Source organism: Dermacentor variabilis, chromosome 2, assembly GCF_050947875.1.
Source record: "Dermacentor variabilis isolate Ectoservices chromosome 2, ASM5094787v1, whole genome shotgun sequence".
NCBI lineage: Eukaryota > Metazoa > Arthropoda > Arachnida > Ixodida > Ixodidae > Dermacentor > Dermacentor variabilis.
In genome coordinates this window covers 116,358,392-116,382,154 of record NC_134569.1, presented here as the reverse complement: position 1 = coordinate 116,382,154, position 23,763 = coordinate 116,358,392, and positions in this window count along the sequence as shown.

Here is a 23,763-nt window from a genome sequence, read left to right as displayed (position 1 = left end):
CCTTTGTGTTCACCACGTTTCACTCGCCGTGGTTTCTCAGTGGTCATGGTGTTAGGCTGCTGAGCACAAGGTCGCGGGATCGAATCCCGGCCACGGCGGCCGCATTTCGATGGGGACGAAATGCGAAAACACCCGTGTACGTAGATTTAGGTTCACGTTAAAGAACCCCAGGTGGTCGAAATTTCCGGCGTCCTCCACTACGGCGTGCCTCATAATCAGGAAGTGGTTTTGGCACGTAAGACCCCGTAACGTAATTTTTTTTGCGTTGACCACGTTTCATTTTAGTGACAATAATAGTTGTGCCACGGTCGTGAGTTTAATTTTACCCTTCTCGTAAAACACACTTACATTGCCACGGAACACTTGAATACTTATTGTGTTGCTAACGCCGCAAATAGCACAATGTTAACTTCGCTTTCACATGAGCGGTGGCGTGCCCATTACGTTAGGCAAATATTTGCTTGTTTTTACTTGTTTTTCTTTTTTCATTTCGTTCGAAGTACTAACAGCAATTTGTTGCTACATTACTTTTGCTTAGTGTACAATGAGTGGTTTCCGGACCAAGGCGCATATCCTACATGCTCAAAGTGTAACTGCACCTACCGCCTATAGGTTGTTGCTCAAATGTTAGTAAGATGGCGTTTAAGTTCAAAGACGAACTCGCAAGGACGAGGTGAAAATGCTAAACACACTTCGTCTTTACAGTAAAAGTAACTGGTATCCGTAAACAGAAACAAAACAGCCCGTCTTTGGAAAGATGTTATTGGAAAAAGAACAAGACGGAAGCTTGCCGAAGTACATCAAATAACGTTATTGGTCGATCAGCGGCGGCTTCTAAAACATGACAGGACAATGATGAACATCAGTCCAGCATTTGTTTGAAGTGCTTCGTGAGTAGAAAGGCTTATATATATATATATATATATATATATATATATATATATATATATATATATATATATATATATATATATATATATATATATATGCGTGTGCGTTTTGCGTGCGTGTGTGTGTGTACTAATACACCCTAATTGCCTCAGTATACCTGAATTTGTTTAAACGCATGGAATGTCATTTCCTCTTAAGCATGTATATTAGGTGAATCTTCTATACATTCAACACGTTTTCGAAATGAAACTTCGTAGGCGCCAAGCAAGTATGAAACAAACAATAATTTGTGTTGCCGTTCCGGATACCTACAACTTAAACATGAGCAAAACGTCACGAATAACATCGTCCTCTTGATTTATCACGCACTTTTGGTAGTTTAGAAGCATACTTTTTTCGCACATGATAATAACACCAGCGAAAAGATCTGAAGCGCTTTTTTTAATAAGCCCCTATAAGACTGCGTAAACGCAAGTGCTACATAGACTCATTTGCGTTCACTGATATGATTCTTATATAAAGTCTGCCTTGGGTGTCCGTAACGAAGCCTCATATTAAACTACCCGCCATCAATTATGTTTTTAAACATAAGTATTTTTATTATTCGAAATATAGCACTCATAGAAGGACCTGAGTCGCGTTTTTCTTCACCTTGATTCTTACATATTCGATTCGTTGAAGAGCCTTCTTAGGGATGCCCTGCTATTTCAAGACGCATTCCTCTACTATAAAGCGAACGTTCTATGTGACGTAATGAACCGTGAAGCTTCTTAATTTAGGGGGACTCATTTTGCAGAATTAATGCAACCGAGAAAGGCAATTTTATTTCCCCCGCCCCGAGGGCAACCGAATAAGACAGCAAGCTGAAGAACGTCTTCTCTTCGATGCACGTGTCTTGAACGTCATACGCAGCCCGGTTTATTGATCTAGGACGCAAGCGACGTGGGTGGTACGAAAAGAACTAGTGTGGCATTTCTAAAAGGAGTTTCTTAACTGGCGGACGGGGCTGCAAAGGTCAAACAGAGATCAGCGAAGTTGCGCAAGCCTGCCTGAGAAATATTCCATGGTTGCTTAACCTTATCGCGCATAGATTTCAGGCATGCCTTAAGTTCATCGGGACAGACTAATGCTCTAATCGCGGCTCCATAACAAGAGAACAGGAAGGTCGTACGCTAGTATGGTTTCGTTCGAACGGCCACGACGAATCGTGAAAGGAAGCGTCAATAGCTGCGGTCGCTAGTCAATGAGAGATGGTACTCAAAAAGAAAGAAACATTCTGTAATAGGCTCTTAGTACTATAGTTTCATGTTTTGAGTGCACCTGCGAGAAATAATTGCCTCGTTTCACTAGAGATCATGTCACGAAAATCTCAATTCTCGGGCAAGTACGCTTGTCGTCCGTACATAACAGTCTGTATATACACATACTGTTGGCACTGGGTCTTGGGGGAGTGTGCCTGCTAACTCTGAAGAATGCCAGAAAGTTGTCTTGTTATTAATCAGAAACAGGTTAAGCGGTGCCTAGGAAACGCTGGACGCTATTTGCAACGATTCATTGCAATCGACACGAGCAATGAATTGGCTAGCAATAAATGGTGGAAGCGCATGCATTACTTGGAGTTATGTTTTGTCGAGATAAAATAAGAAAATAATTAAAGAGCTGTAATTGGATGGAAACCAAGATGTATTCTTGTAATCTTCTATTTCTATATTTCTCTCGCGTCCTTTCTGAATAGCGGGCAGGCGTCGTGCTCCTTCCAGTGGCAGTGGCCAGCCTGCTCCTTACATCTCCCTTTCCTCTCTTTCAAGTGTTTATGTTTTCACATCAACTCTACTACTACTACTACTACTACTACTACTACTACTACTACTACTACTACTACAACTACTGCTACGACTACTACTACTACTACTACTACTACTACTAATAACAATAATAATAATAATAATAATAATAAAATAATAATAATAATAATAATAATAATAATAATAATAATAATAATAATAATACTTCTATAGCTGTGCATATGAAAAGTCAAGGCAGAAATACCGCTGAGGTGCTTTATGCATTAACTCGCTGAAACAAGAGGCAATCTTTAACGAGCACATTTAACTGAAAATGCGGACAGGGATCTAACAAGCCAGTGGGCGTGGAACAGTCACCCTTGCGACTGGTCAATTCGAAAGAACAACGACACAAAGACAAACTCCTCGTAGGCACACTGTCCGTAACTAAGGGCGTTCCAGCTTACCTGCTCCTGATCAGATTAGGAAATTGGATTAGGGTTCTTTAGAGGCACTAGGAGCCCGGAATCCTGCGACGTAACAACTCCGCAATGACGCTGCACAATGCGCGTAACTGAAATAGAAATAGCTTCAGACACCATCTGACCAGATTTGTTTGTCCGCATTATGATAGGTTAGTGACTATCGAGGGCCCCCTAATGAGGTTAAGCTGTGGCGCAGTGCATAGGACATTACACGCGTCGGCTTCGATGTGGGAGACCGTAATTCAGGAGCATAGAAGTGGACACACACTCGCCTTCACTGAAAGAGCTGCAGCGACTGGGGCCTTGCAAATTAGGTGGTTTCACTAGCCAGTCATCGCGCAGTCGTTTTTATGTTTGAAATTTTTTGAGAGAGTCCTTGGTGACTTATTCTATCTAATGGTGACATGATTCAGCAATAAAATAAGTTGTCAGGTGCAAAGAAGAGCTATGTATGCTCGACAATCAAAATAAGTCATTTGGATGGACGCTCTGTTCTTTTTAATTTGAGCACTAAAAAGATAATAAAGGTACGAATGTTTACCTGATTACGCTCGCGACACCACGAATGCGTGTGTCTCTAACCAGGCACTGTGTGATTTAAAAGTACGGTGCTATATGATGCTTGGCGGTTTACGCTGCTCCCAGGTTTACGCAGAGTCACTTTAGTAGTAGAGGAGAGACACACCGCTTTACAGCGCCTTGTGTCCGAGTTTTAGGTTATTCCTCAATACTGCATCAAAGGGGGTTTCACCGTGAGAAGCGCTTCGTAGTTCTCTATTCGTAACCAGGTGTATGTGTGTACATATATATATATATATATATATATATATATATATATATATATATATATATATATATATATATATATATATATACGAGAAAAAGGGGGTTAACCGAGGGGCCCGATTTTGATTAGTCATATCATAAGAAGCCAACAAACACTGACACCAACGACAACATAGGGGAAATTACTTGTGCTTAATAAATGAAGTAATGAAACGATAAATTAATGGTAATTAAAGTGGATGAAAAAACAACTTGCCGCAGGTGGGAACCGAACCCACAACCTTCGCATTTCGCGTGCGATGCTCTACCAATTGAGCTACCGCGGCGCTGTTCTCCCATCCACTTTCTTGGGTATTTATACGTCCTATTAGAGCCCTGGGAGTGTTAGCCAGCGCCGCCACTCACTGGTAGAGCATCGCACGCGAAATGCGAAGGTTGTGGGTTCGGTTCCCACCTGCGGCAAGTTGTTTTTTCATCCACTTTAATTACCATTAATTTATCGTTTCATTACTTCATTTATTAAGCACAAGTAATTTCCCCTATGTTGTCGTTGGTGTCAGTGTTTGTTGGCTTCTTATGATATGACTATATATATATATATATATATATATATATATATAATGTGAAACTAGTTATTTCGGTCTTTGTGGGCAATTAGAAATTTCGAAACGCGGCATTAGACTTTTATGAAGATTCCCTTCAGTTTTTCTGTGTAAAAATGTGCAGTAACGTCTGTACCTGATGAGATGTATAAGTGATTAGTGTAATCATTAATCTCATCGTTATTAGTTTTTACCGGACGTGATGCCTGCCTGGGCCGATACTTTTTTTCTGAGATGACGCAATTCGAGAAAATCTTGTAGGCTTCTTCTTTTAGAATTTAAGAAAAAAATATAGAAGAAGCTGTCCAGTATTATTTTCAAGAGATCATGAGTGAGAGAGAGAGAGAGAGAGAGAGAGAGGGAGAGGGAGAGAGAGGTGAAGAGCGAGGAGAAGAACGTCAGGGCGGTCAACCAGATCGTCGGGTTTGTTACCCAACACTGGCGAATATATAGAGAGAGGAAAAAGCGGCAGAGAGTGAGTCCTGAGTGCACGCAGAAAGATGCGCAGGAGCATTATAAACGGTCGCTCACGTCGGTGCGTTTCTACTACTGTACTAGTAGTCCACTAATCGTTTTGTATGTTAGGAATGGATGTGGCCGCGGTCCGAGTATCTTTGACGGAAGAATGGTCTCAAGTCCAACGGGTTCATTATTTCTCAGAAAGAGAGGGCTTTGGGCGTCGTGGAGAGGACACGTACACAACAGATGCTCGACGCAGGAGCCGCATACCGGGCTACTGAACTGCGTGCCAGAGATGCCGAATGCGAGATGCCAGAGATGCCGCGAAAAAAGGCGCTCCTAAAGCATGCTCACCACGCGAAGCATGCAAAAGCGAAAATGAGGTGAAAGAACAGTGAAATAAAAGATTTACGAAATAGACTGCTGCGAAGTTTTACTTGCATGGCGTAACACTCAGTGTAACTAAAACAGCTTCGCTGTTCGGTCATCTTCACGGACTGGAAGGGGCGGTGATATTGTTTTTCTTTTCATTTATCGCTACATTTGCATCAAAAACAAGAAGTTTACGTCGGTATTGCTTTCCTAGACGCTAGAGCTATACAATGTCCGCGCAACCTTGAGCAATCGGAAAGCGCGTTTTCCACCCTGGGCCGGCGGAGAGGGGAGACTTTGTTCCGGCCGCGAAGCTCTCTACATCTCTGTAAGGTGCCTGGTGGTGGTCTCGTGCTGACGATGCCCTCTCGGTGAGCGCATATTTCCCCCCCTCATCTTTTAAGAGATTCAATACATACAAGCATTTGTCTCGCAAACCAGATTTATTTCAAGGGAATTTTCCACGTCGCAATAATTTCTCTCGTCGTATACGAGTGCTGATTGCCGTGTTATAGTTTGTTAACGAAGCTTCCCCTCAAGTCTAAATATTTTAAGGCAGTTTTCCTAGTCTATAAAGCCGCTCGAGTTCACGCTGCTCCTCTGGCGGCCATTTTTCCAAGAAATTATGCCTTCCAGCAAAAATCGACTGCCGCGAACAACACCAGTCCCTTTCCACATAAGTATGAGGCTCGGAGCAGGAGCTTTGGCGCTTGAAAGTAACCGTTGGCTTGACGAACCGACCGACTGAGCTACCTTTCCGGGCAACATTGAAGGATCACGAGTTCAAATCACATGTTATGTTCCTTTTTTTCCCTTTTATTTCTTTCTTTTAATGTATTTTCCTTCCTTTTGTCACTGTACGGAAACCCTGCTAAAGAAAAATTATATATCCTCAATTATGTGTGGCCACACATGTGCAGGTCATAAATACCAGGTTCACTAGCCGAGTGCCATCCATGCGGTATAACCGAGCTCAGATTGGTCCACCTTGACTGATCAAATAGGGCACCACTGTAGGTTAAATGAGGCGTACAACTCCTGCGGGACCCGCCGTGGTTGCTCAGTGGTCATGGTGTTATACTGCTGAGCACGAGGTCGTGCGATCGGACCCCGGCCACGGCGGCCGCATTTCGATGGGGGCGAAATGCGAAAACACCCGTGTACTTAGAATTAGGTGCACGTTAAAGAACCCCAGGTGGTGGAAATTTTCGGAGTCCTCCACTACGGCGTGCATAATAAGAAAGTGGTTTTTGTCACGCAAAACACCATAATTCAATTTTTAATTTAACTCCTACGGGGACGGTGGAGTATCCGTCTCCAGTGCAAGAGGACCGTGATTCACATCCCGGTGCCGCGCAATTCTCCACCGAAAAAAAAAAACCGTGTGTTGAGAAAATTGCACAAACAGGCCTGGAGTGCGGCCTGATCCCGGTGACCAGAACCGGTAACGCACTCTCTCACCAGAGCAGGATTGGCAACCCTCGTGCAGTACTTGGCCACAACCTCCTATATGAATACAACACTCAAACCTCGGCCCTCAGTCCCCAGCAGCCGCGAAGCAACTGACCACGGCGGCGGTCAGATCTGTAACGCTGCAGAGGGTGCTAAGAATACCTGGCTCCGGACAGGCCGCCATTGGAATCTGAACCTGGCAACGTTTAACGTTAGAACGCTATCTAGTGAGGCGAGTCTAGCAGTGTTATTGGAGGAATTAGAGGGTAGTAAATGGGATATAATAGGGCTCAGTGAGGTTAGGAGGACAAAAGAAGCATATACAGTGCTAAAAAGCGGGCATGTACTGTGTTACCGGGGCTTAGCGGAGAGACGAGAACTAGGAGTCGGATTCCTGATTAATAAGGAAATAGCTGGTAACATACAGGAATTCTATAGCATTAACGAGAGGGTGGCAGGTCTTGTTGTGAAACTTAATAAGAGGTACAAATTGAAGGTGGTACAAGTCTATGCCCCTACATGCAGTCATGATAACCAGGAAGTCGAAAGCTTTTATGAAGACGTGGAATCGGCGAAGGGTAAAGTCAAAACAAAATACACTATACTGATGGGCGACTTCAATGCCAGGGTAGGCAAGAAGCAGGCTGGAGACAAGTCAGTGGGGGAATATGGCATAGGCTCGAGCAATAGCAGAGGAGAATTATTAGTAGAGTTTGCAGAACAGAATAATATGCGGATAATGAACACCTTTTTCCGCAAGCGGGTTAGTCGAAAGTGGACATGGAGGAGCCCGAATGGTGAGACTAGAAATGAAATCGACTTCATACTCTGCGCGAACCCTGGCATCATACAAGATGTAGACGTGCTCGGCAAGGTACGCTACAGCGACCATAGGATGGTAAGAACTCGAATTAGCCTAGACTTGAGGAGGGAACGGAAGAAACTGGTACACAAGAAGCCAATCAATGAGTTAGCGGTAAGAGGGAAACTAGAGGAATTCCGGATCAAGCTACAGAACAGGTATTCGGCTTTAACTCAGGAAGAGGACCTTAGTGTTGAAGCAATGGACGACTATCTCATGGGAACCATTAAGGAGTGCGCAATAGAAGTCGGTGGTAACTCCGTTAGACAGGAAACCAGTAAGCTATCGCAGGAGACGAAAGATCTGATCAAGAAACGCCAATGTATGAAAGCCTCTAACCCTACAGCTAGAATAGAACTGGCAGAACTTTCTAAGTTAATCAACAAGCGTAAGACAGCGGACATCAGGAACTATAATATGGATAGAATTGAACAGGCTCTCAGGAACGGAGGAAGCCTAAAAACAGTGAAGAAGAAACTAGGAATAGGCAAGAATCAGATGTGTGCGTTAAGAGACAAAGCCGGCAATATCGTTACTAATATGGATGAGATAGTTCAAGTGGCTGAGGAGTTCTATAGAGATTTATACAGTACCAGTGGCACCCACGACGATAGTGGAAGAGAGAATAGCCTAGAGGAATTCGAAATCCCACAGGTAACGCCAGAAGAAGTAAAGAAAGCCTTAGGAGCTATGCAAAGGGGGAAGGCAGCTGGGGAGGATCAGGTAACAGCAGATTTGTTGAAGGTTGGTGGTCAGATTGTTCTAGAGAAACTGGCCACCCTGTATACGCAATGCCTCATAACCTCGAGCGTACCGGAATCTTGGAAGAACGCTAACATAATCCTAATCCATAAGAAAGGGGACGCGAAAGACTTGAAAAATTACAGACCGATCAGCTTACTGTCCGTTGCCTACAAAGTATTTACTAAGGTAATCGCAAATAGAATCAGGAACACCTTAGACTTCTGTCAACCAAAGGACCAGGCAGGATTCCGTAAAGGCTACTCAACAATAGACCATATTCACACTATCAATCAAGTGATAGAGAAATGTGCAGAATATAACCAACCCTTATATATAGCTTTCATTGATTACGAGAAAGCGTTTGATTCAGTCGAAACCTCAGCAGTCATGGAGGCATTACGGAATCAGGGTGTAGATGAGCCATATGTAACGATACTGGAAGATATCTATAGCGGCTCCACAGCCACCGTAGTCCTCCACAAAGAAAGCAACAAAATCCCTATAAAGAAAGGCGTCAGACAGAGAGATACGATATCTCCAATGCTATTCACAGCATGTTTACAGGAGGTATTCAGAGGTCTGGAGTGGGAAGAATTGGGTATAAAAGTTGATGGAGAATACCTTAGCAACTTGCGATTCGCTGATGATATTGCCTTGCTTAGTAACTCAGGAGACCAATTGCAATGCATGCTCACTGACCTGGAGAGGCAAAGCAGAAGGGTGGGTCTGAAAATTAATCTGCAGAAAACTAAAGTAATGTTTAACAGGCTCGGAAGAGAACAGCAGTTTACGATAGGTAGCGAAGCACTGGAAGGGGTAAGGGAATACATCTACTTAGGGCAGGTAGTGACCACGGATCCGGATCATGAGACTGAAATAACCAGAAGAATAAGAATGGGCTGGCGTGCGTTTGGCAGGCATTCTGAAATCATGAACAGCAGGTTGCCACTATCCCTCAAAAGGAAAGTGTATAACAGCTGTGTGTTACCAGTACTCACATATGGGGCAGAAACCTGGAGGCTTAGGAAAAGGGTTCTGCTGAAATTGAGGACGACGCAACGAGCTATGGAAAGAAGAATGATGGGTGTGACGTTAAGGGATAAGAAAAGAGCAGATTGGGTGAGGCAACAAACGCGGGTAAACGACATCTTAGTTGAAATCAAGAAAAAGAAATGGGCATGGGCCGGACATGTAATGAGGAGGGAAGATAACCGATGGTCACTAAGGGTCACGGACTGGATTCCAAGGGAAGGGATGCGTAGCAGGGGGCGGCAGAAAGTTAGGTGGGCGGATGACATTAAGACGTTTGCAGGGACAACATGGCCACAATTAGTACATGACCGGGGTAGTTGGAGAAGTATGGGAGAGGCCTTTGCCCTGCAGTGGGCGTAACTAGGCTGATGATGATGATGATGATGAGCAGGAAGGCCTAAAGAGGTTCATGAGTTCAAAAAATTTATGAGCAATTACTCTCTTTCAAGGTGGAGGACCAGCGGAGCTGTCGTCGTCGTCGTCGTCGTCATCATCATCATCATCATCATCATCGCCATCATCAACCTGGTCACGCCCACTGCAGGGCAAAGGCCTCTCCCATACTTCAACTATATAACTGTATACAACCACAAATATAGCTGTATATAACCACAAATAAAATAAAATAAAATAAAACAACAAAACAATATTGCAGAAGCATGCACTTTTTAATGCTTATTTGTGTTACCGTTTAGCTAGTGACCGCAGTAATTATTGGTTTGTGGTCCCTATGATAGATGGCCATGGGCTCTGCGACGACACTGGAGATCTTAGCGAGCGTTAGGTCTATTCACGACCGATGGCGCAACGTGGAGGCGTTGGTCTTGGTGTAACATTCAAGGCCGAACTTTCCCAAGAGAAACGCCAAGAACCACTTTCCGTCGGCGCGAGACACATCGAAGTTAAAGTCACTTACAATGACGATGGGATTGGGGTCCACCAGGAGTATCGGCCCAAATGTGTCGTTCATGAATTCTTCAAGGTCCCCCTTTGACGTTCCGGGATGAACTTATACGGTGGCGACTATTCCGTTACCAGTCTGTACGGTGACCACACTAGCTTGAACCATGAGACACTGCCTTCGTCGGCCACTCAGTCCAGTATTTCTAGCCAGGGTGAGGGTGAAGGTTGGCAACTCCATGAGCAACCAATCAGCCATGATCTTGACCCCCGTGTCCGAGCAGCATGCGCGTGTCTTGGCTTTGATCTGAGCCCCATGGCCAGCATGTGGCACATCAAATTTCACCCAAATAAGCACTGCATCACGCGCGTCACCTTCCCTGTACTCGATCTCTCGAAGTACACCGACGGCGCCGTTCACGGGTCCGTCATTCACGTCGATGTTGAACGTGACCATGTACGGTTCGCCCCGAGCGAGCAATATCGTATGGGGTTAATTGCCAATTTCGACTCTCGTCATAACTGCCACCTTGGCCTGTGCGCGAACGCACTCGCCGTTGGACCTGTATCCGAGGTACACATCAGCTGCATTAGCCACGTGTATGTCTCCGACACCCAGTAGCGCAACATCGCTGTTGAAAGCATCGACGTCCTTATTGGAGTAGACGAGTCGCAGAGCACCGGGCGTTGCGACCAAGGCCCGATTGGCGCTGATGAATCGGCTCTCGATGACGCTAACCACTTCTGGTTGCAGCTCCCTCTTGTACCCTATTTTCGTGAGGATTGCCGAGAACATGGCATTTTTTTGACGCACAACCTGCCGCAACGTGAAGTAGGAGAGGTGATGCAACTTAACCTCTGGTATGAACACCTTGTTGTGATCTCGTGCACGCCTAAAGACTTCGTTAGCACGAACCGGAGGCAGTTGTCGCAGATCGCCACACATTATGATGTCCAGACCGCCGAATGGCCCATCGTACTTGTACAACCGTGAGAAAAAGTATACGGACCAGCGATCGCGCGATAAAACTAATTTTCTTCTTTGTGAATGCAACTTGAAAGTGAAGATTGCAACCGAAGCTTGACATTACCAATTTTGTTGAGCACTCGTAAGTTTCCGTTTATGCATGCTAATTACGAAGAAATTTTGTTTTTTCGCTGACCCTGTCACCCGTATACTTTTGCTCACGAGTGCACGTGATCTGCACGTCGTTCGCCTATACAGTCATAACCCGTACGGTGTCATAACCCTTTAAGCAATGGCTCATACTCCCGTAAACGCGGACAACATGATGATAGTTTCTGCGCACGCACATCACGCAACGCTGAAAACTATCCTAAGACAGCACCAATGCAAAAAAATTCTGTGAACTCTAGCAGAGTACATTATTCAAGGGAGCTGTCAATACAAACAATATTGACCATGCCAGCAGTTGTAGCAAGCAGATATTATCTAAAAGGTCGGTTATTTCAATGAAGTGCAAGAATTTCAGTCAAGCGGCAAAAAAGAAGAAAAAGAAAGGAAAATGCCGTGGTGTGACTAAATGAGCCGGTACGAGGCTTCATGGTCCATGAACAATGTTGTCCGTCATGGAGGTCGCAGCCATTGTTGAACTGTGCAGGTAAAATGGAAATATGTGCGGATATGTTGTAGCGACCGCTTATCTAACACACTTTTAAGCTGTTGTGTGAACTTTATATGGGCGATTTAGCACAACCGCAAGAGTTGCGCCGCTCCTGGTGGTTATTCTTAGGATTGAATAATAATGTATGGCTCATGAGAATTACTAGAATCCAGATGACTAACCTTATCAGAAAAGCATCGGTGGCAGGACCATCATAACAAGCTTATAATAGATAGCTTAGACTTGCCTGCACAACAAAACTAGTTTCATGAAAAGCTGGAATCGTCATTTGCAGTGCTATGCAGCTCTTGAAGTGTGAGAAAGGCAACGTCGAAAAATTCACGCGTTACAATACGCCCACCTCACACATTGTGTTGTTTTGCTTGTGGCATTGTCTGATTGTGACGGCACGGGTAGTTTCATTGTTTCTTGACCTGTTCAGTCAAAAGTACTGAGTTACGATCGCCAGTTAATTGTTTACTTCAACTGTATTCATGCAGGTGTGCTGGCCGACGGGCTTGTCGTCCGACGATGGGACCAGCACTTTACACCCAAGGCTTTCGTTAGCCCCCAAAGAAAGTATTTGTGCACAGGGGTGCGATTTCCGCACGCAAATGTTGACGTCCTATACGTCTTTCTGGATGTTAAACAAGAAATGCATTGTGCCATTTTTTTATTCACGTCTAATCAAACTTTCCTTGCAGTGGTATTGAAAATGCGGGGACGTGCAGCAAGCGACCACTCGCTTCAAAACTCCAGAAAGAATCGATAAAATAACATGTAACTTAAAACTACCCACTGAGTCGCATGCCTATGATAGCCTGCCCTTGCAGATTGAGGCAAGCTGTCTCTCCGTTGCAGCTAGAATGTCCTGTTTACTGTCTTTATAGCAGCGACGCAAGTAAATTACAAATCCTGTAAGCAGTTGTTCAATATAGCTTTTCTTCGATCATGGCAGACGGAGCCGCGCAATCCAAGTCTCCACGGCAATACCGACTACTTTTTCCTGACCTTTTTTTTAACACGAGCGTGCATCAAAAGTCTTCAAGGATGAGGAAAAGAAAGGGCCATACGGCAGAGTTAAGTGCCATTGCTGTCAAACTTGATGTGGTGTTTTTCGTATCAAATCGAATTTGTCCCTCGCAATTGTCTCGAAAACAGTGGCCGCATACGCTGTCCTATTCCGCACTCGTGTCAGACGTGGTCCTACTGCGTTATTTTGCTAGAGACAGCCATTCCGCTCATACACAATTTTCAAACTAAATTGAACGCATCGGAATGGCGGAAGATATATTGATCTACGAGCTGCATATGTCACACGATGCATTAAATATTTATAATTTACTGTTTCGCTTAGCAGGGTTGGTAAGACATTCTTGTTTTGAAGCGAATCATGACAGGCCCTTGAAGTTTTGTATAACTTTCGCATTATTTTAAATCTGCCTCTCAACGTTGTCAGGAAATACATACATATATTATGTGGCAATGCTCACGGCTGAAGACATCGGCGCTCATCAATGGAATCATTTTTAACATAAAAAGAACGCTGAGGATAAGAAACCAACTATGCCCAACTTGTAAACAAAAATGGTCAGATCAACCTGCTAACAACGGTATAGGCAACATATCTTTCCTCACGGAAACAAAAATTTTTCACAAGGAAGACGTACACTGGAAGATCAAATACAAATACGAGTCCGTTGGAAGTAAAAGGTGCCATTGTAATTAACTGCCGTCGAATGGAGATAAAATGTAAAGGCGTGATAGCATTGTCAATATTGATGTCTACCTAATTTTTAGTATTCACCTACTTCACGAACCTTGTAGCTAACACGAAATAGTAAACTATCGCAAGGAAAGAAATAAATTTGCTACAATAATTGAAAGACCTGCTACCCCACCTAGGCTTTGCTAATGCAGAAAATTCCCGGAACTTCTCAATTGGTGGTCGAGTGGCTTCTCACCAAATGCGTTTCATCTTGCAGGCATAACATCTTTCCTTCTGCACTCTGAAGTATTCCATGCATCACATTCGTAATCTTAAGTATAGCATGTAAGGTGTGCAACAAGGCAATTACCTCTATAGCGACCTCTATGTGAAATGTGTATGCAAGGCGTTTTGCTATATAGACATCACAAAAAGAAGAAAGAAAGAAAGACTATCTGGTTCTTGAAATTCGCATCTGGAATACCAGTTCAATGTTAAAGAAATTGCTTGTTCATAATGAGTACGCTCGATCTGTTTGCTCTTTTTGCCTTGGGAAGGCAGACAGTTAATAGGAAAAGTAAATTAAACGCAGTTTTCCAACAAGATATCCCGATACAACCCCGTGATTTGAAAAACTCGCAAAAAGAACCTGTCTCGTATATTGCGTGACTCGCACTGGAACGCAGTCATTATAATACTTTCGGCATTCTACGTGAACTACTATTGAAGTTTGCATTTTTGTTTGTTGAGGATAATCTTTGGCCAATTTAAGTAGCATAAGGTATTTACAGTCGCGTCCAATAATTGCATTCCAGCTGCAATGATTCGTAAGGGTACTTTATTCACATAAATCTTCTATTTCATATGAAGTTAGTAGTCAAATAAGAGACGCAATAAGTAATTTTTTCAGCAGCAGCATATATATCCTATTATAAGCGTTCTATAATTTTGTTCTGTCAAAGTGTGTCAGCTATGCGCATCTGTAGTAATTCTAAGAAACAAGTCTGCAAACTTAAGCTACCGTCATCTGAGAACAAAGAAAAAAAAAGAAACCAGTTAAAAATCTAGTTTATCCAGTTTAATTCATTTGCGTAACAAGAGGCTCTCTTTCAAGTGAGAATTGGGTACGCAGTATGCCGGCGAAAATTAATGTAACTGGGAAGACAGGCGCAAGAAATTGCGTGGAGTGAAGTATTAACTGGTAGCCAGCACGCATGAGAATTGAGCGCCATACGAAAATAGACGTTTCGTACCCAGTCTTTTTTTTTTTGTTACCGCATGTGTAATTGTCTCGTTTAAAAGCAACAGCGCTGGTGCGTGAAGCCGAGGCACGCATGCAGCGACACATCCACTGAGCCAAAAAGTTGTGCAGACCCGCCACCACTCAACAAGGTCTTGTCTAAATGTAGAGCCGGATTCGGCTGCAAGCTCAAAGGGCGCGGTTCCTCGGTTTACAGCCATTCACAGCCGCCGTTTCGTAACCAGACGGGACTCCCCATAGACCCCTCGGCTTATTCCGGTGTTGTGCATTGTGTCGAGGGAGTGAGGCAGCCGGGAGCATTAGCAGCGCGATGTGCAGACACGTCATTGCCAAATCTACGATCCTGCTTCTTGCTCTAGCGCATATTATAAGCTCCCACATTTAGCGTGAGCACCATAGTTGTAAGACACGGAAAAGGTTGGTGGTGCCGCAATGCAGGCTGGCATTTTCAGCCACAGTCATTAGTTCGCAGGACTGCCTGAAAGGTGGAGCTGTGCGCATTGCGCTGAGGGAATCATATTGTGTAGCGCGCGAACGGCTGTAGGCGTCAAATTGCTTTCTCGCGCCGCTTCCTTGTCAATTGCGTTTACTGAGACTGAAAAGAAAGCTTTTGCCGCTAGGCGCAGTTATATGGAATCAATCTCATAATTTATTGATACTCAAGAGAAAACAATATGGCTAGCCATAAAAAGCTGTATGAATCCCTTTGCCCCACTGAAGTAGGTCAAAAACAAACTACGACAAAAATTTCAGATGGGAAGTTGCGCGGTCGATGACGTTAAGATTAACCAATTGGATAACTGAAGAGGTTTAGGCTTCGTGATAAGGTTGTAAAAGAAAGCGTAACAGGCATTAACAGCTTCCGTACGGTGTGGGCGCACTGAATACGCAAATATGGTTCAATTATATCTACAGAAACAACCACCTGAGGTATCTAAAATTCGAGTACTTGCAAAACGAGCCTTAAGGAAAATCGTTGGCACCCCTCAATGAATGCAAGCTCGGGTATTTATCGGCAAGCCATCGTACATATATGGTGAATTTTGTAAGTGTTTCTATCGACATGTGCCTGCAAGTGCTCCTCAGACTACTGCTACCTAACTTTGTAAGACCTCATAAAAGTTAACGAATAATAATGCAATAATATAGATAGCTATTACCTTATGCGAAGAAAAAAATGTGAAATATAGGCGTTTTGGGGCGACGTGATTCTTTTATCCTCACCCTTCCTCCAGCAGTAAAAATTGTAAAGCAACAGGGTTATCGGGCAAATATTTGTTAACAAAAAATTTCCATTTAGCGCAATTCTTCTTTCTTTTTTTCTGGAAATGTCACTTTGGTAGCGAACAGTTTCACCATCATATACTGATTACTTTAGAGGTAGCATTCCATACATTTGACTTGCCTAGGCATCCGCAGCCGGTTTACCTGCTTTTGACGGTAAATGTAAAACTGCTGATTATACAAACGGTACCCAGAATACGTAACTGGCAGAGCTAGAAACGGCGGCATATTCTTTCTCGTGCCAGGAAGACACTCAAGCTCCAAGAAGCAGTTCGCAGTGTTTGAATTGCCAGCAGTGGGGAAAGGATAGGTAAACGTACCCCGCGCCGCCGTTTTCTAATTTCTGAAATGCGCTGCGCCGACGCAGAAGGATTTCGCAGTTCCATTCCTCACTGCTGTCGCCCTTTTCCGAAAGAATCATCTGCTGTCGCGAAACTAGAGTGCACGAAAATGGCGTAGGCGATTCGGGAGTAGCTCTTAGGAATCTTGTCTCGTTCCTTCCGGATTACAAACGCGGCACAGGGACGCTCCGGCATTCTTGTTTATAACGACCAATTATTTTCTGTCTACTTTAGCATTCGTAGACAGATGCCGCGCCAGAAAGCCACGTGATCAAGAAAGCAACAGATAGAGCACGGAGAGGTTTGCCATGTGTATTACTTTTCGTCTTTGCGTAGTGGTAGCTTAGGCTCATAAGTATGCTTTTTTACTGGAATATTCCTTTTTTTGCTCTTTTTTAAGTTTCAAGCGTTCGAAGATATCCTGAATGTGAGGTTGGACGCTCCATACATCATGTTTCGTGCGCCTGTTGTTGGCCATGCTTTCCAAGCACCTTTTTAAGGATGCGCTATGTTTTCGGCTGGATACGTTCCTTGGGACGCGGGGCATTCTAGAGGCTGGACGATGCGCATACGGTCGGCTTCCTGCGCCCGAAGTACGTCCATTTGTCTTGCGTCGGGAGAATTGTACTCGAAGCGGCATTGTTTATGTCGTTGACTGTATGTGGTTGTGTCGGCTGTGCCCGACGTTCTCCGAGTCCGCGTCAATCCGTATAATATGCTAATCTGTAGTGGTTTTGTAGGCACCGCTTTGAAATTACAAGGTTTGTGCTGGAGAAAGAAGACAAGTGTGCGTGCCTATCTGAGGGAGATGTTTCGGGGATTTGTTTCGACGGTCAGGCCGTGGCTTCATAAATCCGTATTGCACCAGAAAGAGACATCTTGGTTTTTTTTATGCCTTCATGGGCACGATGAAAATAAAGCAGCCTATGTGCGACAAGCACCCGTTGTCATTATCGGCTCCTTTGTGCTTACATAGCTGATGACTATGCTGGATGCACGTCCACGCTTGCATTATGCTCCAAAAATACGGCGCGAGTGCATGATGCGCTCGCATCGATGGGCGGTATATTAGGCATGACATGCATGACGTCTGTAACTAACGTAAAGTAGGCCGTCATAAGATGTAATTCGTTGTATTGTCGTTAGAGGCAACGTCCGTTGTCATACTATATCAGATAATAAATCATACTGAGTACTAGCTTGTTGAGAAAGTGTCGAATTTCGTCCCGGTATATTTTATTGGAAGGATTATTGAGTAACCCAACATGCAGTCTAACTACGCGATACTTCATTGCTTTCTACCAAAAGGATAGGTTATTTTCCACCGTCTTCCAGCTCCTTTCGTTATGCTAGAGGTTATTTCCGCAGTGCTTATAAAGTATCGACAAATGGTAGCTCATCTATGCAGTATGCTTTCACTGCTTGCAATGCAAAATCTTTGTCTGCGTTTCTCAAGTACTTTCAATACTACGAGGAGTCCCAACGCTGAGGCTGCATTAATGCTGCATCAGGTTGTCGGTAACCGACTCGCATCATAGAGAGAGAGAGAGGAGAATTCAGGAAAGGCAGGGATGTTAACCAGTCAATAGTCTGGTTGGCTACCCTACACTGGGGGATGGGAGAAGGGGAAGAGAAAGAAGGGAGAGAGAAGGTGTAGATATGCGTACGCATCATGATCTTAACTGTGGCCACCAGCTAATCGCTGTGTCGATATTCTCAGTGCGGTGCATTCCCTGGCCGCATCGTCTGCTAGATCTCATACATTTCATTACAATTTACTAATGCTGCATATCTTCTTATTTTCTCCCTAATGTTTACCTACGTTTTCTTCCATGCAAAAGAAATTTTTGATGAATGACGGGATGGTCACGTTACATATAGCTGTCTTGTGAAGGAGTAGACCTTTATCTTCAGGCTTGTGTCACTAGCTTCGCAACGATAATGTCACATATATTTAAAGCAATGATATCGGAACCCCTAGTACTGTTTTCTGTGTTTTTTGTCCTTTTTCTTGAAGAACGATGTGTGCTTTTTTTGGAGGCCACTGTTGCTTTCGGGTGTAAGCACTATTTTGCTTTAAGACATGATTCTATAAAGGCTTTTTTCAAAGTTCCCCAGGTCTACAATGCTTCTATGGAATCACTCCTATAGGGGATTGTATAGAGCTTATCTTCTTTTTTTTTTCTCCTATATTGTGGTCCCGACGTTGAAAGACATAAGACAATATTAAGACGACATCGGTGGTTGACAACTGACGATTTATACCTTATTATTTCGGATGAGACTAAGGTCATTTCATGATTTACACTGCATCAACAGCATGAGAAGTTGCGCGGGGCTGGGGTTTCGTGCAAGTAAATCCGATAAGGTATAGCGCAAGATTCAAGACGCTTAATATTATTCTGTTCAATTCCTACAATTCATACTAGGTACTCAATTACCTCCGATTACAGCAAGCCCCAACTATGTTCCCTGCCAGCGTTGGTTGTTGTGTCTTTCGACAAATAGGTAATTTCTACATGTCGGATTTGGCATGCAAACTGATCTACAAAACTTCTTGCAGCAATCTTAACAAGAAAAACCTACATTAGAAAAAATATTTTGCAACATGTAAGAACGGGGTTATCTATTACCCCACGCCTTCTAAGGAGAGTCATCTACATAGATGCATTGTCTGTTGGTAAAGTAAAGTAATATTAACAGTCTATAAGCTTGACTGCGCTTTCGAACTTGTTCAATGATTCGAGGGTAGCTGTGAAAAGTGTTGAACTTAGAATGAGCGTATCAATGGTGATTCGTGCAGCAACCAAGTGCTCACGTGCGATGACAATTGTTGCAGCTGTTGAAGAACATCTCAGGAGAGCAGGACGTATGTTACCCTCTGTAGAGCACGGATGTGCTTACATGTGTTGGAGAAAAAAGGAAGAGGGTACCAGCGAAATACAATAAAAGGTTCCGTGTACCGCTTTAACATGTAGCACCGCAGTGCTTCCCATAATTGTCCAGAAAATAATTTACACATAGTAAGGTGCAATGCTGGGCAAGTTCAAATTTATGCATTGTCTAAATCAGCGCTCAACAACCTATGGTTCATTGCTTAACGAAAGAAGCAGACGTCGCCCACCGGAGATCGACATGTATCAGCTTGAAAATTGGGAAAACTCGCTTGGGAGGGCTTCTTCCAGGATAGTAGTCGATGGCTTCATTTTGCATATTCTAAATACCTTGCGATCATGTCAACTACTGGAGTGTACGTTGTTTAGGCAGGTGCTTTAATAAATTATAGGGATGTACGCCTAAGCTTCATGTACTTTTGTTGGTTTTGTTATGTATCCCAGCATTTGTGTTACTAATGCTGGGAATATTCTCGCTATTGTATGTTTGTCGGCAGGTACGGTACGAAGATCTCTAACTGGTTCGGATAGTCTCAAGTGCATTATGAAACAATTTATGCCACAAGGCGACATACCGATTTGATACTGTGCTTTAGTTTAGCGGTGTAAGCGGAAGATGCTGTTTCCTCATTCAACGGAGTAAGTTTTCAGTTTATTAGCTCACAAGAAATTTAGCAGCAACTGCGAACAGCGCAGCGTTCAGATTTTGGAACCTTCAGCCTCCGATGGGGGCCGCCACCATGCACGCAGCTGAATTCCATTAAAACTGATTGAACTCGTTTCCAAGGGATGCATTTACACCATAATGCAAGTGACCTAGCTCAGAAGAAAACCCTTTATAAATTCCGGAACCCTCTTAGAAGAGAATCGACTTGGTCCAATTGTTTGTAATTCACTTCTCACGATTCACCGACGGTTGAGAATTCCTACGGGCGGTGGGTGTCCTCTTTGTTCCCAAACCTCGGTCCTACTTGAAACAATGCGTACTGAGAGCACGAACAAGCCCATCACTGGCCGTAGACGACCGTATCACACGCAACAGCTAACTATAAAGAAAAATTCAGCTAACACAGCAGCACGGCTTAAGCATACTTCAGGGAGAAATTAGGACGCACAAAAAAAAAAGAAAAGAAAGTGCACCAAGAGTCGCAAACTACTGCGTCATTTCCTTTTATTTGGAGGCACAATGACCACTTAATTTAACAGTTTTTAGCCTCCTTCTATCACTGCACAGTATCCGTATTTAGTTTCTGAAAGCACGACAGACATTACTACCTATGTGTGTCGGGATGCTATTTGATATAATGCTACTCCTGTTGCAGTGCAAGCCTATGAATATCAAAAGCAGTTAAGTATCGTATCTGTAACTGTGAAGCAACGACACCACCATGTGCTTGCACATTTCGTAGATGCCCTCTACGCAAAAACACATCCGTTTTTTAGCCTCTGGCTCGCTTGAAGAGATCCTTGTTATTATTTAAAAAAAAGGAGGAAGCATCGATTGAGATAGCCAATTACTAGACAGCTATATGAATTTTACGGCCGGTTTATCGGCTGTGTAAATTTCCAGCATTAGCTTACCAACTAAATTAACAAGCATGGTGTCGCGCGCACACAAGCAAATATGAACACATCTCACTACATGACTGCAGAAACTCGCTATCAAAGCGCTCGAGTGAGGAAGTCTGGTAGCAGTAGCGAGCTAATTGACCGAATTGACCGAATTGACCTTCGTAGCGCCTGTCTCTTCAACGCCAGCTTACCGGCGAGAACAAAGCGCAAGCGAAGCTTTCGGCCCTCGGTGCGCCTAGGCACCTATAAAGACTCCGTCCCCTTCGCATATCGCTTTCAAAGTAGGGCCTCCGCAGCTGCACGCGATCTCGTCATACGCAGAAACCGCCAGAGTAAATCGTCCTTCCCTCCCTGCAGTGTTTTGTGAGCGACGGAAGAAGGTGTGCTTCCTCCGCGCTTTCCTTCTTCTCGCGCGCGAGATTGCGCCGCCATCGTCGACTTATCTTCGCACGCTTTCACTACGGCGCTTTCCCTACAGCACACGCTTCACTCCAGGATACGGCACGCCGGGACGATGTTATCGCCCTTGGACTTTGCACGGCAGATCACGGGGACGCCGACGGCAGAAGTGCACCTGGAGTTTCCATATAGTTGTACAGCAATAAAATGTGAAGCGGCTTCCTAGACAGACCTTACGCTTTTATGTACAGCGCAACTATTTCTGGGGTTTTGCCGCTGAAATCGTTCAGACGAATCGAAGAAAGAATTTATAGCGAGACCTCTGTATTTGCAGGCACCTTGTGAAATATTGCCTCCGGTGTTATTGCCAAAAGAGGGGAATCGTCAATATAGTGATCGCTGCAGCAGAGGACATGTTGACTATAACCTACCGAAAACACAGATTTAGCCAAGAGTTCTTGCTGGGAGTCTCACGGATCAAAATAGTTTGTCTGGCGCCTGTATTGCATTTCCATTGGGATTGGGAATTGACCTTTATCAAGAAAATTTTAAGAAAAAAAAATGAATGAGCGAAAAAAAAATGCTACAATATTTACCGGACATGCATCCAGGTTGTTTGCTGCAGGAAGTAAGCTCATCCTCCAGAACAGGCTGTTTTCACCTGTTTCATTTGAGGATGTGTGGTTGCTGGGAATTCGAAGCCCTTAGGTCAAGTTTAGTTTCTACTGGGGACGCGCAGTTCCTACTGAGGACTGCGTGGATCTTGTGTCCGAAGAATAAAGGTATGTATGTTTGTTCCCTTGAAAACCTAAGTGCGCGTTGATTCATATTTGTACGTGCAAGGAAGAGAAATCGCGTAAAAGCAAACACACGTGGTACGCCTTGCTGAGGCGTTGGTCCTGCCGAATGACAGCGAAGCTTAACATTTGGTCAGGATAGCAGTAACTTTCGCGGACACCTTGAGAAACCCGCCGCATCATGCGCACGTTTCATGCAATACACCTTAAAGCCGTCGTACTTGTTTCTGCTGGGCAGATAGTCTCAATATTAAGCATTTTATGTTACAGATGATACAAGCACAAACAACATTCTCAGAGAGGCGACACATTGAGTTAAGGAATAATATGTTTCGTATATATTATTCCTTAAGAGGAATAATTTGTTACTTATAGATTATTGATTCCTTAAAGGTTTGATGCGTTTTGATAAACTTAAATAGGCACTCTACGTCGCAGTTTCTCAGGCTTTATTTTCGACGAAATTTTCTTCTTACAGTGGCGTGTACCCCGTGATAATCCCAAACTTTAAGACGACACTTGGATACACAGATTTAATTTTAATTGTTAGTGCGAGGGCATTAAAACATTAGAGATTATTTCTACATTGTGCAGCTCAACTTAAGCAACATATTGCTACCGCGCTTAGCCTTTTTACACAGCTGCTTTTACTGAGTCTTGCTTTTACCTCCTTATAGCGACGGACACGATCGCAAATGTGATAGACTGCAAAGCTATGCTGCATGTACAGCGATGCGACACATATGCACCTCTAGGACGTTTTTAGTGAGAACAGCGGCGCCTCCTATGTGTGTGTACTGACAGGCTTTTGTTTCCTCACAAAGCCCGCAGTTACGGGAGAATACGTGCTTTGACGGCAGCAACTAGCCCTCTTCTACAGAAGACTTATCCGAAATTCCATTGGCAATAAAGGGGAAAATATTCACGCAGAAACTCCTCTGGAAGTTGCCTTCGTGTGTGTATGTATTGCGCCACTTGCTCTTCTCCACAAAGCCCAGCTCGGTGGCACGACAGCCATGACAACAGCCGCTTACCTGCGACGCCCTTTCGTTCTGCACGTTCTGCTCTAGTGTGGCCCTCGACCACGCGACAACGGATGCGCTGGCGACACCCCGGAGGTCTCTAGGCTCCCGGCTTGGCCAGACGCAGCAGATGACCTTGGTTTGGCACACTGGATGAAGCGCACCCCACCGACATCACGAGGGGGCTGCTACATCGCTGCCCCATGATCCGTTTCACGAGCCACCGCCTTGGCCCTCACAACTGCACCCCCTGGTTCTACCGTTACCAAGCCACCAGATAACGTCGCATTTTACCCAGGACTATACAAGTGTGACACCGTCCAGCGTGGCATTCTATGGGCTCGGTGGCACTACAGCCCTGACAACAGCCACTTACCTGCGACGCCTTTTTCGTTCTGCAGGTAAATTATCACTATTCATTGTATGCCCGACGTACTCGTTATATGGCCCTTGTGCTGCCTAGCCCACAGTGTTGTATTGATATTGCTTTC